The sequence below is a fragment of the Pseudorca crassidens genome, chromosome 1, assembly GCF_039906515.1.
Source record: "Pseudorca crassidens isolate mPseCra1 chromosome 1, mPseCra1.hap1, whole genome shotgun sequence".
Lineage (NCBI taxonomy): Eukaryota > Metazoa > Chordata > Mammalia > Artiodactyla > Delphinidae > Pseudorca > Pseudorca crassidens.
In genome coordinates, this window is record NC_090296.1 from 190258190 (window position 1) to 190272083 (window position 13894).

At 43.7% G+C, this 13894-nt stretch overlaps 1 long non-coding RNA gene across 1 annotated transcript in view; it reads left to right on the forward strand.

Annotated features, from left to right (window-relative positions):
* LOC137206267 (uncharacterized) overlaps positions 1–13894 on the forward strand; it is a 28491-nt gene that overhangs the window by 5892 nt on the left and 8705 nt on the right. The window contains exon 2 of the long non-coding RNA XR_010934613.1: positions 9061–9118. This is a non-coding gene — a long non-coding RNA (uncharacterized lncRNA). The remainder of the gene's footprint in view (positions 1–9060; positions 9119–13894) is intronic.

The window sequence follows — 13894 nt, forward strand, 5'->3', positions numbered from 1 at the left end:
TGCTAATCGGAAAGCACTGCTCTCTGTAAGGCGCCAGCAGAAAACGTCAGCACGGCTGCACTTATTGGAGGAACCATTGAAGGGTATCAGGAGGTCCCCCCCGCCAAATATGCCACTTTGGCATAAGGATTATTTTGAGCTGAAGGCAACTGAGAATCAACAGATGCAGGAAGAATTCTCTGGCCTCCCCTTATCTACCTACAGCTGGGCATAAATTTCCCTTGGTGACAAGAGTCCCTCTCTCCTGTACCCGGAGGAGGAGAACGACTCATATCACCGGAGAAAGAGAATCGGCACCGAGATGAGTCTGCATAAACAGACTTTACTGAAATAACCCTTATCTGCCATTAGCTCTTCCATGTACATCCTAGTCACTTCCCCACATTTATTGTGCCTCGAAGCCCAAACCCCCTTTCCTTTGTTAAAATGATCTATAAGCCCCCGAGTCTAATCACCTCTTTGAGTTTTTAGTTCTTCTCTTTTTAATAATTATTTATTTTAGCTTCGCTTGGTCTTAGTTGCGGCAGACAGGCAGCATCTAGTTCCCTGACCAGGGATCGAACCCGGGCCCCCTGCATGGGGACTGCAGAGAAGTCCTGAGTTTTAGTTCTTTTCTATAAATCCCCATGCATGTAAAATATTATTAAAAATTGTATGCCTTTTCTCCAATTATTTTGTCTTTTGTTAGTGTAGTTTGCAGGCCCCCAGTGACAGAGTTTAAGAGGACAGAGGAAAGGTTTTTCCTCCCTGACACCATGTGTCCTGCAAGATGGGCAGATGACCCAGAGGAGTGCCGCGGTTTTGCCGTTAGAGGTGAGGGGACTCCTCGCAATTTGATTCAATGCCTTGGCATCGTGGAATTCTTCCACGGCTATTTTTGTGGTGACTGTCCACCAGGATTGCTTGGTAAATACCTGTTGACCGACTGGCTGATGGCATGCTAACGGCAATTCGCAGAGAACGGCTGTCTTCTGATGAGTTTTAGTCCCAGACCCAGACTAGAAAAGCGATAGAAGCAGCCAGATGTTAAGGTGAGACTTGGGAGAAGAGACGAAAAACTGCTTTACTGAGAAGAGTCAGAGGCACGAAGTGATACTGAGTTTCTTGTTTTCCATGAGGAGAAAGGACTTAACACAAGTCGTTGGCTGATTTGAGAGGAACTGATCACCCAGTCATTCAGAAAGGGCGTTCTGTCATCTGAACAACATTCCAAGGCAGGAATTTTGTTTAGAGAATTGAGAGTACAAAGTCTTTGACTGTAATCCCAGGAGACACATTGGTGAAATTTAGTTCCCTAGAATAAGTGGTACTAAGCCTTCAAAGGAAGACAATACATGACACATCTTAAAAAGTATTTGGGGATTGATATGGGAGCCTGTGATTTAATTTTCCAGAGGCACAGCCCCAAGCAGGACAAGAAACAAATGCTTTTACGTCTAGAACGAGAAATAACGTGGTTACAAAAGATGCTAGTCTGAGATGGCTAATAAGCCACGACCATGAAATATGCCAGGACAATGAAATGAAATACACAGCAATGAAATACCAAGTGAAATACTGGGCCGGATTGGGGAGTGGACAGAGGAATGTTGCACGTGGCAGAGAGATGATGGAATGATCCTTCCACCTTTGAGAGCAGAGCAAGGTTATATGATTATGAAGAACCCGGGCAGTAAACCTGCAAACACAGGTTGAAGGAGCCCTTGAACACAGGACTCCTGAAACTGACCAGCTCAGGTGTGCAGACTGCAGGGAACTCCTTCCACGACGAGGTGGTACCTGTGGGACTGATGGACGATTCAGTTTGCCCAGCATCAGAATAAAAGAGGTGGGTAGGGGAAGCACATCGAGGTAGCTCCCGCAGTGGAGACCAGAGAGCAGAGAAAAAGGAAAAAAGATCACTGGGTTCTGAGTCCAGACATGAAAGGAAAAGTTAGGTCAACTAAAACAAAGGAGAGAACAGGGGAAACAAAAAATGCAGTATGGCCTGGCATTGTGGTCAAAAGCGAGAAACGACGGTGGAAACCAGTCCTTCTTATTCTCCATGGGCAAAAAGAATAAGCCAGTCCAAAGGCAGATAAAGGAATCCGAGGCTGCCTGCCAAAGACCGGAGGTAAAAGACGCAAGCAAGAAGAGTTCAGAAGTTCAGGAAAATAAAAGAGGATTATCATTCAAGGGTTCTGTGAACCAGAGAAAAGGTGAAATGACAGGAAGCTCTGGGAGTGGCTGGCGGGGTGGGGGCAGAGGGGGTGGGGGAGGGGAGAGGAGCAGTCACTTGGGTGAACTCCACCGTGTGTGGATGAGAGTCTAAGTGCACTGATGCAGGCGGGCCGGCTTTCTTCTCGCAGAGCACCTAATGGACCAAGTAAACTCCCCCCGAAAGACCGGACTAGATCTGACGGTGGAGGACTGATTCTGGGCTGGCTCCGTTTTTACATTCTTGGAGAGAAAATTCCTACTGCCTTGGCATTTCAAGCTTTTAAAAAAGTTTAAGTTTTTCTATTTCATTGTTTTAATTTAGTTATTTATTTTTGGCTGCATTGGGTCTTTGTTGCTGCATGCGGGCTTCTCTAGTTGCGGCAAGCAGGGGCTACTCTTCGTTGAGGTGCGTGGGCTTCTCATTACAGTGGCTTCTCTTGTTGCGGAGCATGGGCTCAAGGCGCACGGGCTCAGTAGTTGTGGCACTCGGGCTCAGTAGTTGTGGCTCGCGGGCTCAGTAGTTGTGGCACTCGGGCGCAGTAGTTGTGGCACGTGGGCTCAGTAGTTGTGGCCTTCAGGCTCAGTAGTTGTGGCTCGCGGGCTCTAGAGCGCAGGCTCAGTAGTTGTGGCGCACGGGCTTAGTTGCTCCGTGGCATGTGGGATCTTCCCGGACCAGGGCTCGAACCCGTGTCCCCTGCAATGGCAGGCGGATTCTTAACCACTGTGCAACCAGGGAAGCCCAAGTTTTTCTATTTTAAATAAAACCATGCCAGATTTGAAAAAGCACTCAGAGGGCTGCTTGTAACAAAGGAAGACAGAGGAGTGGGGCATCCGTGGGGATGTCCAGGGTTCCCCCTTTCCAGGGAATGGAGGATGATAGAAGATAATGAAACAGATGTAGAGGTAATAATTGCGGTGAGGGGCTTCCCTGGTGGCGCAGTGGTTGAGAGTCTGCCTTCCGATGCAGGGGACACAGGTTCATGCCCTGGTCCGGGAAGATCCCACATGCCGCGGAGCGGCTAGGCTCGTAAGCCATGGCTGCTGAGCCTGTGTGTCCAGAGCCTGTGCTCCGCAATGGGAGAGGCCACAACAGTGAGAGGCCCGCGTACCGCAAAAAAAAAAAAAAAAAGTGCAGTGAAGGCAGGATAAATTAGAGAACTAAAATACTGCCCCGAATAGGACACAAATCTACAGGAAAATATTGACAGCAAGGAAGAAAGAAATCTCTGTAAATGATGGAGATGAGAGAAAAAATGAAGACATACAAGAATAAAATCCAAAGGGGAAAGGCAAGACAGGTTCTGTTGAAAGCCAGAAGCATGAAGGATCATTGAGGGAAGGGAAGGGAGTCAAAATGTTGGTAAAAATTAGGATAAATAAAACTAATGGGGCTTCCCTGGTGGCGCAGTGGTTAAGAATCCACCTGCCAATGCAGGAGACACGGGTTCGAGCCCTGGTCTGGGAGGATCCCACATGCCGTGGAGCAGCTAAGCCCGTGCGCCACAACTACCAAGCCTGTGCTCTAGAGGCCGTGAGCCACAACTACTGAGCCCGCGTGCCACAACTACTGAAGCCCGCACGTCTAGAGCCCGTGCTCTGCAGCAAGAGAAGCCGTTGCTATGAGAAGCCTGCGCACCACAACAAAGAGTAACCCCCGCTCAGCGCAACTAGAGAAAGCCTGCGTGCAGCAAAAAAGACCCAACGCAGCCAAATATAAAAATAATTAGATTAAAAAAAAAAAACTAATGAACAGAATTTTCAAAAGTTATAATTTTTTAAAATTTATTTTTTCAAGTATAGTTGATTTACAATGTTGTATTAATTTCTGCTGTATAGCAAAGTGATTCAGTTATACATATATATTCTTTTTCGTACTCTTTTCCATTATGTTTTATCACAGGATATTGAATAGAGTTCCCTGTGCTATACAGTAGGACCTTGTTTTCTATCCATTCTCTATGTAATAGTTTGCATCTGCTAACCCCAAACTCCCAATCCATCCCTCCACCGCACCCTCTCCCCCTTGGCGACCACAAGACTGTTCTCTATGTCTGTGAGTCTGTTTCTGTTTCGTAGATAAGTTCAGTTGTGTCATATTTTAGATTCCACATATAAGTGGGATCATATGGTATTTGTCTTTCTCTTTCTGACTTACTTCCCTTAGTATGATAATCTTTAAGTCCATCCAAGCAAATGGCATCATTTCATTCTTTTTTATGGCTGAGTGATTGTCCGTTGTGTGTGTATATATATACACCCCACCTTCTTTATCCATTCATCTGTAGAGGGACATTTAGGTTGTTTCCATGTCCTGGCTATTGTGAACAGTGCTGCTATGAACATTGGGGTGCATGTATCTTTTCAAATGATGGTTTTCTCCGGATATACGCCCAGGAGTGAGATTGCTGGATCACATGGTAGCTCTATTTTTTATTTACTTGGCTGTGCCAGGTCTTAGTTGCAACATGCAGGATCTTCATTGTGGCATGTGGGCTCTTTTAGTTGCAGCATTCGGGCTCTCGGTTGCAGCATGCATGTGGGATCTAGTTCTCTGACCAGGGAGCGAACCCAAGCCCCCTGCATCGGGAGCACAGAGTCTCAACCACTGGACCACCATGGAAGTCCCTGGTAGCTCTAATTTTAGTTTTTTGAGGAACCTCCATAATGTTCTCCATAGTGGCTGCACCAATTTACATTCCCACCAGTGTAGGAGGGTCCCTTGAAAAGTTATAATTTTTAGTGTACTCAGAAGTTTAGAAACTTTGTTAAAATGATGCAGATGGGACAGAATATTTAGATTTTTAAAGACCAAAATTAGAGCATAAAGAATGTGTTCTTGTTTGGCTAGACTGTTGGTTTAAAAAAATGATTTTCAATATATTTGGTCATAGGGTTTTGATGCACTCTTGGAAATTTGAAATGACTGCAAAAAGGGAATTCAAAAATCATTTTGTGAAAATGGTATATTTTCTCTATTTCTTCCTTTCAGTCTCTTTCTGTACACAAACTTGAATATTCTTTTTCCTAAACATTTGCAGACATCATGATGCTTCAGTATGCATTTCCTGTTAGTAAGAACATACTCTCGCCTGCCCACGAAAACTCTATCACACCAAAACTTTTTTTAAAATTCACACCTAAGAAAACAAATAATAATTCCATAATATCTAGTAGGCAGTCATATTTAAATATCAGCAATGCCAACAATAATTAAGGTCTTGTTTTTTTGTTTTTTTAAAGAAGAATCCAATTAAGTTTCACCCATCGCGTTTGGTTGTTTTGTCTCTTGAGAGTCTAATCTTTTTAGCCCAAACTCATCATTTCTGACAGGAGAAAAATACTGTTGAGATGAGGTGATTTGCCCAAGGCTGATGCACAGAGCATATGCTCCATTTCACTTAAGTAGGATTTTGTAGTAAGATAGCTTTAAATTTTAAAATAATTTTAAAATGATAAGTATCAAAGATGTCATCATCATGCAGGAATTGCTTCTCCTCTCTTAGCAATACTGAACCTTCAGGACAAGTCACATATTGTCTTGGACATTTGCATTTGTTAGCTTAGTTAACATGTCACAAACCCCACGATGATGACTCAGAGACGCTGTCCTGTCACACAGCAGAAGCTCAGAGCTGTTGCCATCCTGAGCTGGGTCTGGAGGCTGGCAGAAGACCTGGACGGATCTGCTGAGCCTTAATACCACTTTTCTGCTCTGACTCTCCAGGGCAGCAACACATGCTGCCTCTGAGTATATTTCGAGACTGCAGTGTGCCCTCTGTACCCACAGGTTCCGCATTCGCGGATTCAACCAATCGCGGATTGAAAATACTCGGAAAAAAAAAAGAAAGTTCTGAAAAGCCAAACTTGAATTTGCTGGGCACTGACAACTATTTACATAAAATTTACATTGTGTTAAATATTATAAGTAATCCAGGGATGGTTTAAAGTAGACAAAGGATTGTATGGTAGGTTATAGGCAAATACTGTGCTATCATTTTATATCAGGGAGTTGAGCATCCTCGGATTTTGGTATCTGCGGAGGTCCTGGAACCAGTCTCCTGCTGATACCGGGGGCGGGGGGGGGGTGACTGTATATTTGTAAACTATATGTAACTTTTCGATTGAAGTCATAAAAATAAATGGTGCCCTCTCCCCAGCGAATTGCCTGCCAGTATTCTCAATAGCTGGCGCTGGAGAGTCAATCAGATGCCTCTTTGGAGAAAGGAAAAGTGGCGAGCAAGGCAAGGTGAAATATTCAGCCTTTGATGCTTTCGCCAACACAAACTAATGGGGTTCCTAGGACTCATTCTGGCAATAAAGGGTGACTGCAGAACACTTAGTAACAGTAAGAGGAAGAACAGGTGATACAAATGAGAAATACTGCTGCTAAATGAACCTGGATTGAAAGTAAGATTAATGAAAGTGGCTCTTTCTCTTGCTGCTTCTGTTTCTTTTTTTCTTGGTAAACTATATGAAGATGCCAAGGTAGATACCTTGGTTTATTTGCCTTTGCATTCCCTGGACTTCATGCATAGTTTGCAATATACATTGGTATTCAGATACTACATTAATTAAGCAAATATTTCCTGAATACATCTGTGTGCCAGGTGCTGTGCTGGTCCTGCCCCGAGATAAGAAACAGGCAATTTCCATCCTGCTTGGTAAGCTTGATGGACGATGGGGTAAGGGCTTAGTGTCGCAGGCTTGGGAGGGACAGGAGGCTTCCAGGAGGAGGTGCCACTTAAGTCGAGACTGAAGGTCGAGTAGTGATTCAAGTAGGCTGAACTGAATGGGTGAATTTTCTTTGAAGCAGCTTAAAGCCACAGGGAGCAGGAAACTATTAGCACAGATCGTTCTTGTTTGAAATGGCAACCAACTGGTGAGAGTGGTAGCCTGTGTGTAGGAAACCAAAGGATGGGGACAAGGACGTATACCCTTTTACACCTTTTATTTTTATTTATTTATTTTTAAAATTTATTTATTTTTGGCTGTGTTGGGTCTTCATTGCTGTGCGCGGGCTTTCTCTAGTTGCGGCGAGCAGGGGCTACTCTGCATAGCGGTGTGCAGGTTTCTCATTGCAGTTGGTGGCTTCTCTTGTTGCAGAGCACGGGCTCTAGGCTCACAGGCTTCAGTAGTTGCAGCACGAAGGCTCAGTAGTTGTGGCTCGCAGGCTCTAGAGTGCATGCTCAGTAGTTGTGGCGCACAGGCTTAGTTGCTCCGCGGCATGTGGGATCTTCCCGGACCAGGGATCGAACCTGGGACCCCTGCATCGGCAGGTGGATTCTTAACCACTGCACCACCAGGAAAGTCCCTTACACCTTTTAAATTGTCTACGAATTTGTTTGAGTAATTAAAATGATTTTTTTGTACTTCTTGGCACCCCTTTGAGAAAATTTTAAAAAAGAAAACAATGAATTTATGTTCTAGATGGAAGGTCACCGCAGGGAACAGAACAGGGAAGGACATAAATGCATCCCCCTTCAATTGAGCAAAATTTGAGGATGCTGTAAACTTGACAGTGGTCTAAGGGAAGGGGCTGTGATTTCCAATGTGTGAGCGTGTTGTGGGCTTATCCAGCGTCCAAAGACAGGAGACCAGGATGGTGAAGCTGTTAAGAGGCAGGGAATGAATGTGAATGGGTTCATTAAAATCTTGGCAATTTTTTTTTTTAAAAAGGAAACCTCTAGAAACAGAAACAGGGAGACAATCTGGAAAAAGAAGAGAAAAGAAGACTATAGGAAATATGGCAAATGCATCCCCTAAGCAATTAATCCATTTCTTTTGATCCTTTGTTTTATATAATTGCTGCATTTCACAATGAGAAGCAGACAAAGGGCAGTTTTGATGAGGAATGTTTGTTCAGGTGACGAAGCAAATACATTTACAAGAGGGTTAGTATTATCGTGCGAGAGTGTTCAGGTGCGAATTTATTTTATTTTACTTTTTTATTGAGGTATAATTGATTTACAATGTCAAGTTAGTTTCAGGTGTACAGCAAAGTGATTCAGTTATATACATATTCAATAATATATGTATGCTCTTTTTCAAATTCTTCTCCCTTGTCGTTATTACAAAATAGTGAGTACAGTTCCCTGTGCTATACACACTTCTGCTATATACACTTGTTGGTTATCTATTTTATATATAATAGTGTGTATATGTTGATCCCAAACTCCTAATTTATCCCTCCCTGCCCTTTCCCCTTATGGTAACCATACGTTTGCTTTCTATGACTGTGGGTCTATTTCTGTTTTGTATATGAGTTCATTTGTATCATTTTTTTGAATTCCACATATAAGCGATATCATGTTATATTTGTCTTTCTCTGTCTGGCTTACTTCACTTAGTATGATAATCTCTAGGTCCGTCCATGTTGCTGCAAATAGGAGATGTGAATTTTTTAATGGAGCGATTTGTTTTTACTTTTTGAAATTTGTGTTAGGGCAGCATGTTAAAGAAAATGTAAGTCTTCTAAACCCAGTGCAAAACACGAAGTTTGCGGGGAGGGTACACGTGTTGGGTCAGGAAGGCTGCATTTGAGTCCTGGCTCTGTCACTCACTAGCTCTGTAACTTGGGAGATATTATTCAGTTTCTCCACATTGCGTCTCTATCCGTGGTATCGAGGTAGTAACCCACGTGAGGGGGTTGTTTTGAAAGTTGACGATGAAGTGGCGGCTCAGAACACCATCCTCATGTTATTTCCACTGGGCAGGATGGCCAGAGTCCTGGGAGACCACCCAGCTCCTGGGTGGGGAGGTGGTTGCTCCGTAGTTCTGGAAAAAAGACGTACGAAGTGCAGGCAACCCACTGATCAGCGAGAAATTCCTGATGGCTTACTGGGCTGTTCACTTTCTCTGCAGCCTCCCACAGGAAAAGAGTCGGACCTCCGTAATAGGAACCAGAGAGCCCCAGACCCAGGTAAGTCACAGTTCGTTGAAACAGAGCAGTGGAACAGCTAAGGGAGGAAAGAGGGAAAATCCTCAAGAGAAAAGCAGACATGTCAAGAGGCTTTTACGGATTTGGGGGAGAGGGAAATTGGCAAAGGACGTTTCTGTGTCTGTGGAGGAGGGGCGAAGCATATTCTAGGTCTAGGTGGGAGATGACAAAAAGCAGAGGAAACACAAAACTATCAAATGTCTGCGGTAACATTTTCGAGCAACTAGAGCAAGACGTGGGTGAATGAGAGGTCAAAAAAGGATTGTATGAGCGTATTTTTAAAAAAATACATACAAGAACGGGACTTCCCTGGAGGTCCAGTGGTTGAGACTTCACCTTCCAGTGAAGGGGGTGCGGGTTGGATCCCTGGTTGCGGGGCTAAGATCCCTCATGCCTCGTGGCCAAAAAACCAAAACATGAAACAGAAGCAAGGGCCTCCCTGGTGGCGCAGTGGTTAAGAATCCGCCTGCCAATGCACGGGACACGGGTTCAAGCCCTGGTCCGGGAAGATTCCCACATGCTGCGGAGCAACTAGGTCCGTGTGCCACAACTACTGAGCCTGTGCTCTGGAGGCCATGAACCGCAACTACTGAGCCCACGTGCCATAACTACTGAAGCCCATGCACCTAGAGCCCGAGCTCTACAACAAGAGAAGACACCACAATGAGAAGCCCGCACACCGCAACAAAGAGTAGCCCCTGCTCACTGCAACTAGAGAAAGCCCGCACACAGCAACGAAGACCCAACGCAGCCAAAAATAAATAAGTAAATAAAATTTATATTAAAAAAAACCAGAAGCAATATTGTAACAAATTCAGTAAAGGCTTTAAAAATAGTCCACATCAAAAAAAAAATCTTAAAAAAATACATACAAGAACACTAAGTTGGATTTATATTGTTTCAATGCCTTCATCAAATAAGTGACAATAAATATATCTTTTAATGTTATACAAACAATTTACAGGTGCTCTACAATGGGTTTGGGCCCTGTTAAAAATATTTGGAGGGAACAGCCCAGGTAAAAATATTCACATGGAATTTGTACTTATATGTGTCTTGGAAGGGCCCTTAGCCCCTGGGGACCATCCCTGCTGGTTATTTGTACTGGCTCCTCCTACTGTCCTGTTGGACCTGATAATTCATATTTGCAAAACACTTTTGAAAAAAATATCAATACATACAAGACAACTAGAGAAAATCATGTAAGGAAGTCACTTTCTGGGTCAAGGATCCGTAGGCGCTCCCCTTGTCTTGATGTTCAAGGCCTTCTATAACCTGGACCCAAACGTACTTGTCCAGTCTTGACACCAACTACAATAAATAAATGAGTCATTTATCAAACACTTGTTGACTTGCTGTCGGGGTCTGGGTACCGAAGGGAGGAAGCCCCCACTGCCCTGTCGTCTCACAGGGAATGCCATCCTCTGTGGGTAAGCCAGGCTGCCTCCAGAAAAAAAGAGAGCTGCATCCTCCCTTCTGTTAAGAGGTGAGAAGAAAGAGAATAGCTCAGAGGAGCACAAGTGACGAAGGCATTCCAGAAACTGCTCCCCTGGTGAAGGACCTGGGATTCTTCCTGTTGCCTTGGAAGTTTCCTCAAGCTTCTTCTTCCCCATCTAAGTCCCACCTTCCTTCTCTGGCCACTCAACACATCTGGCCAACAGCCCTCCCCTCAAGGAGTTTGTAAGCTGGTAGAAGAGATTAAACAAGGACTTAGTAACTATGACAGTGGCCAGCATGTGGCAGAAGGAGTGCAAAATGCTACTGGAGAGAGGAGGAGGGTGGAAGAGGAGGGAAAGAAGGTACTAGAATGATTTTGAGAAGGAGGTAACATCGGAGATGGAAAAGCATGGATAGAATGTGGAGAGGTGGTCAAGTTGAAGAAGGGTTGGTTGAGAACCTTACACGGCTGGATTTGGTACTTTTTTGGGTGTTAGTTTTCAGGTGACAAACCCAGAGAGAGTGATTTGGGCCATCCCGTGAAGAGCCTTTATTGGCAGGCTGAGAAATGTGTACCTAACATAGTAGCCAGTAGGGATCCATTGGAGGTCTTTGAGCAGCAGAGGGACACAGAACCGCGTGATCTCTGGGCTCAAAGGAACTTAAAGGCCTTTGGTTCCATGCAAAGCTTGACATCTCTGACTGTCAAGTCTAGACTTGGCCACTAGATTCTCTTTGTTGTGAGGGTTTAATGAGATGACACTTGTAAAATGCTTAGCTCAGGATTTGCCAGAGAGTAAAGCTCAATAAATCTTGGCTGCTGTTGTCAACATCACCGTACATTGGGTTATAATTTAGGAATGTTTTCCTTAAGCCTTCTTCCACATTTGTCCTGTAGGACTTTGAAGACAGCTATCCCATTCCTATTTGAGCTTTTTCTTCTCTAGACCGGATATTCTTGGTTTCCTCCACCACTCCACGTTCCTTTACCTGCCTGCCTGTCTCCAGTTCTTATAAAATGTGGTACATAGGACTTCCCTGGTGGCTCTGTGGTTAAGAATCTGCCTGCCAATGCAGGGGACACGGGTTCAAGCCCTGGTCCGGGAAGATCCCACATGCCTCAGAGCAACTAAGCCCGCAAGCCACAACTACTGAGCCCATGTGACACAACTATTGAGCCTGCGCTCTGGAACCTGCAAGCCGCAACCACTGAAGCCCGCGCACCTAGAGCCCATGCTCCGCAACAAGAGAAGCCACAGCAACGAGAAGCCCGCTCACCGCAAGGAAGAGTAGCCTCCGCTGGCCTCAACCAGAGAAAGCCCGCGCACAGCAACGAAGACCCAACACAGCCAAACAAACAAACAAACAAACAAACAAATAAATGCGGTGCATGGAACCCGGTTGTCTGATCACAGCTGACCAGGGCAGACCCTTCCCTCCTCTCATTCTACAGAAGATGCCTGAAGTGGAAAAATAATTTAAGATTTTTTTGGGGAGTCACACTCAATATAATACTGGCGCTCATCACACTGAACTGATGAACATAGTACTGATTTCAACTCCTAAGCCATTCCCGAAGGCACTACTGCTAAGCTATAAGCTTTTCTATTCTCTCCTTGTACTTGGTCCCTGCAAAAGACCTCAGATTGCTTTATGATTGTTTCCTCTTATTGTCAGGAAAAATTGTGAAAGGCCTTGAAATGGGCAAAAAGATTCCTGAGTTTCCATTCAGTGGATTGCTGGGTATCATCGAGCAGATTCTTCTGGGTTGTCTGGCTTTACGGGGGTCTGTGTCTTTCATTGTTTTTCACAGAACTGTTTTGCAAATATAAATTGTAGAAAACACATAGGAGTGATGCAAAAAATTCTTGTCCAGAAAGAGAAAAATGAATTTTGTCTGGTGGGCCTGCAATTGACTTCCACCCCGTGAAAGAGGCTGCGAGTCTTGCAGCGATTAGCAAATTATTTCAACATTTCTGATTGCTTCTATACTTTTCGTTTCTTTGGATTCCCCTTGGAGCCAGTTGTAATGTTTTACTGCCTTCATGGTTAGTTAATGAGTTAATTAATGGACACATGTTCATTTTATATCAGTATGAGAACCCTTATTCTTAAAATTATTTTTCAGCACTGATTTTCTTATCCCTTCACAAATTGGAAAGGCATGAAAAGGGCAGAAATGAAGACTGATCAAGCAATAGAGACCTCATTTTAAATTGACATGGATTGCAATTGCCAAGATATGGAAGCAACCTAAGTGTCTATCAACAGATGAATGGATAAAGACGATGTGGTACACACACACACACACACACACACACACACACACTGGAATACTACTCAGCCATAAAAAGAATGAAATTCTGCTATTTGCTGCAATGTGGATGGTCATAGAAAATATTATCCATAGTGAAACGTCAGAGAAAGGCAAATACTGTACGTTATTACTTATATGTGGAATCTAAAAAGTAAAACAAACTAGTGAATATAACAAAAAAGAAACATTCACAGATATAGTGGTTACAGACTATGCAGCCCCAAGCTATGGTTATCAGTGGGGACAAGGATGGAGGGGGTCACGATAGGTGTAGGGGATTAAGAGGTACAAACTACTATGTATAGAATAAATAAGCCACAAGGATATATTGTTCAGCACAGGGAATATAGCCGATATTTTATAAGAACTGTAAATGGAATGTAAGCTATAACATTTTTGAATCTCTGTGTTGTACACCTGAAACTGACATCATATTGTAAATCAACTATACCTCAATTTTTTAAAAATTATAAGTTTTTTAAAAAAGAAAAGAGATTGACATGGGTCTACCAACCCATATCTTTTGTTAAAGTTGTTCAACAAGTTATTAATCCACTGAACCATACCAACATGCCTCTACTTACAAACAAGCTGTTCATAAGTCCATTTGTGCATAAATTCCACGTGATTAAGAGGGGTTAAAACTGCTGTCCCAGGACTTCCCTGGCGGTCCATTGGTTAAGACTTCATCTTCCAATGCAGGGGCTGCGGGTTCGATTCCTGGTCAGGGAGCTAAGATCCCACATGCCTCAGGACCAAAAAACCAAAACATAGAACAGAAGCAATATTGTAACAAATTCAGTAAAGACTTAAAAAACCCAAACAAACAGCTTTTTTAAAAAACAAAAAAACTGCCGTCCCCAGGTGTATTCCCTCTAATGATGGATGCAGGTCTGACTTTGATAATTTTTAGATCCGTCATAGATTTCCTATTCCTTGCTCATTTACATTCGAATGGATACCCTTTGCCAAAATAGACCAGTTTTACCTGCACTAAAAGTCCT